The following is a 4100-nucleotide window of genomic DNA, read 5'->3' as shown; positions in this document are numbered from 1 at the left end:
CTGAGGCCCCACATTCAAAGTGTGCTTTTTATGTGCCACCAGCACGGGTGCCTGTTACATGACACTGGCGTCAGCCATGACTACAGTTTCACTTGGCTTGTCTTTGCCTCCATGAGACCCAACGTTCGAAGATCATGCTTCACCACCTTGTCCCATGTCTTCCTGGGTCTAACTCTTCCATAGTTTCCCACCACAGTTAGAGATTAGTATTTCTTCACACAGCTTTCCTCATCTATGTGCATCACATGCCCATGCCAGTGCAGTCATTTCTCTTGCATCCCACATCAAATGCCTCTTAAGTCCAACTTTTCTCTCAAGACACTTACACTCTGTTGTAAAGGCACACTGACATTGCACATCCAGCAAAGCATACTAGCTTCATTTCCTTCAAGCCTATGCATGTCCTTAGCATGGCTGTTTGCACACAGGCATCATACAGTCTGCCTTTCACTCTGAGGGAGAGGCACTTTGTTACCAACAGAGGTCAGAGCTCTAAACTTTACCCAACCTATTCTTATTCTAGCAGTTACGCTCTCGGAGCATCCACCTCCACAACTTAATTGTTCACCTAGATAACGGAAGCTATCAACTACTTCTAACTTTCCTCACTGGCATTGAATGGAGTCTATTTTCTGTACATTTTTAGTGTTTATTGTATGTGTGCACCTTCCATACACAAAAACTATTTTCCCTGTTAACTTTTCCCTGATATTGCTGCACCTCTTGCGTGTCCATAGCTTACACCTGGTACATCTTGTAGAGTTTCTATTGCCACCTTTTCTACTGATTGAGTAGGACCATATACCTGAAGGGATTTGTGAATTGTCTGCTTTCCTACTTACTAAGACTTTGGATTTTGCTAGATTAACTCTAACTTTTGATTCTAGACCTTGCTTCCACACCTCAAATTTCTTCTCTAGTTCTGGAAGTGATTCGGCTATGTTTGAAAATAATTCTACTGTTTGAAAATAATGAAGAATTTTCTGTTATTTAGCTGGTGTTTGGAACATGAATTAATATAAAATTTTAATAGAAGGTTTTAATTTACATCACTTAAAGCAGTCTCAGATAGTTTGGTATTAAAAGAGTTAATTTCACACCTACAACAGCCAACCAGTTATAATAATTGACTATAGAAACTGTTTGGTGGCTAAGGAGTCAGTGGAAACAGACTGATGGCTCCTCAAGTAAGAGACTAATTGATATACTTGATTCAACAGTAATATTCTAATGATCAGATTAATCAAGAGACTGTTTTAGACAACAGATACACTAAAGAAATTATTCAGAGACACCATCTACATGAAAAAGAATTGTTAAGTTCATATTTAATGAAGTGAACACTAAAAAGCTAATTAGAAATAATTATGTAATGAGGAAAAGATAATATCAGTTCTGGGTTAATATTGTTTTAATTGATCTGGCTAATGTGATAGCTAATTACAGACATGTTTCAGCCTTATTAGGCTTCCCAAGTGAAATAGACTTCACTGCATTTGCTAAAGTTGTGATGAAAGAACCATCATCATTTCATTGTTTTTATGTTTGTTTTTTGTTTTTTTGCTAGCATATGGTAGACTTATTGGACATGGTATTCTATAACTAGATGCCCTTTCTGTTGCCAAACCATACTTGCATCTCAAGCTAGATAATTTTTATTCAACTGGTGTCTACACATCAAACAGCTAAGCTATGGAGTATATTGCTTACAGGAGACCTAAACAAATGTCACTACTGCCTAGGCAGTACCAATGTCAAGACGTGCAAGCACAAATACTCACACACTAGAGGACCAGGATATGTGGCACATTGCTAAAAACAAGGTGCCACGTAAAAAGCATTGATATGGGTGCTGGTGCTATGTAGAAAGTACTGGTAATGGTACCACTTAAAAAGCACTAGTGATAGTGCCATGTAAAAAGCACCCAGTACACTCTGTAAAGTGATTGGCATTAGGAATGGCATCCAGTCATAGAAACCTAGTCAAAACAGACTGTGGTACCTGGTGTGGCCCCCTGACTTTGCCAGTTCCTGTCAAGCTGTCCAAACCATACCAACATGGAAAACAGATATTAAATGTTGATGATGATGATTATATGATAGGATTCTGCACAGTTTGAGTGAAATTTTACTCGAAAGGTATCAGACAGCTTGGGGCATTAGGAGAAAATTCTTGTCCATGGATCCATATAATGTGATTGAACCCCAAACTATGTGGTTGTGAAGTAACTTTTTAACCACACAACCATACAACAGACTGGTTGCTATACATTACCATAATCGTCCTTTGGGCCTGGATTTTGTGGGGAGGGGGATAGTTAATCACATCAACCTCCAGTACTCAACTCGTACTTAATTTATTGACCCCGAAAGTTTGAAAGGCAAAGTTGACCTCGATGGAATTTGAACTCAGAATGTAATGGCAAACAAAATACTGTACTAGCTTTGGTTTAAAATACACATTCTAATCTCAGGTAGGCTCAAACAACACTGTAAGTTTACGGCTTTATTCAGTCTGTGGTTGGCTGAATAAACAGGCTCCTTCTAACAGGTGCTCTCTGCTACGTCCAATTGTCACTTATATAATATGCTTGCCACCATGTTTAATTGAGTTCCTTGAGTTTCTTGTTGTGCTTCTCTAAAGGACTCCCAGCATGCAGTTTTGCTCTATCATGTTAACGCTGGCCTCTCTCACACAAGATCAACCCTTCTTCCATGTGTGCCAGCAGTATAGACCAAACTCAATGCCGTTATCTCATGCTTTCTAGAAACACTTCTATCAAATCTCTTTCTATATACACAAAATACAACTATGTCTTCACACATTCATTCATTCACTGCGACCACACTACAGACATCTCTATAAAACATTAACATTGTACTTAACCTACACTGCTGTGAATAACGTTTTACTACTGAACAAGAGCGAGTCGTCATTGTATATCATCTAACAGCTAACTAACACACAGTTGGTGACGTCTGTCTGCCACATACTACTATCAACAACTACATCGTCATCTTCAACCAACAACCATGGAGTCAACCCAATGTGAGAACAACTTTTGTTAAACTAATAACCAATAGACTACGTTAAGGTAGTGGTATCAACAAACCACCACACTGGTGACCTCAGAACTTCATATTCGTATAGCAATCATCCTTGCTAAACTATAATCATATAAACTAACAAGCAGATTGGTGGCTATGGTAATTCTAATAATATAAATTCAATGGTTATCCAGGTAGCCTGTGTCAGCATGGTAATGGAATATCTGAGTTGACCTTTTGCATTGAAACTGGCCATATCCAGCCCAAATATCTGTTTTGTGTTCAAACTGACGATATCTAGGCTCTCTCACCTACCTTACTGTATCATTATAAAAATAAACAATCATAACAAAATCTTGAAGCCATAAGATAATGCATGATTAATTCAAAACAATGTGAATGAGTAAGCGTTACATTTGACAGAATAATCTGAATGCTAAAGGATTAACTCTTTAGCATTGAGATTACTCTGTCAAACGTGATGTTTATTGATTCACATTGTTTTGAATTTGTAGTGAAACCTTTCTCTTGGGTATTTATTTACAAATGATAACGTAGTGGCTAACATCTAGCTTTCAGCCGCTTGGACCCTTGTGTCCACCACCCTGATTGGCTCTTATTTGCGTGGCATTTGTCTCCAGTTTTGTTACACACCAGGGTGCATACCGTCCAATCATGGCCTTCTAATAAGGTCATGTGAGAGAGTGTTTTCTGCCTGTTTTCTGGAGCCCTTGTTTATCTATAAATAAGCCTGCTTCATCCATGCCAGTTTGTCTTAGCTTTAGACCTCTCACAGGTCTAGTCGCAGACCACACAGAGAACACAGCTCCAGTCAGTTTCCAGCGACGACGTTATCACCACCAATCTACTGTCTACCACAATGTAGTTGCCAGCGCCAACATCACCACCAGAGTACACACCAACAACAACAACCGCGGTTTCATTTCAACACTGTTTGAGTGGATTGTTTCCACCACGAAGTTAACAGCCAGAACAACCTGCGAGAATCTTCTGTACCAAGTAACTGGTCGAAGCATCGACGCTCAACTTCA

Source organism: Octopus bimaculoides, chromosome 20 (genome assembly GCF_046866305.1).
Source record: "Octopus bimaculoides isolate indiv1 chromosome 20, ASM4686630v1, whole genome shotgun sequence".
NCBI classification, from domain to species: Eukaryota; Metazoa; Mollusca; class Cephalopoda; order Octopoda; family Octopodidae; genus Octopus; species Octopus bimaculoides.
The sequence above is the reverse complement of the archived record's forward strand: the minus strand, read 5'-3'. Positions refer to the sequence as shown.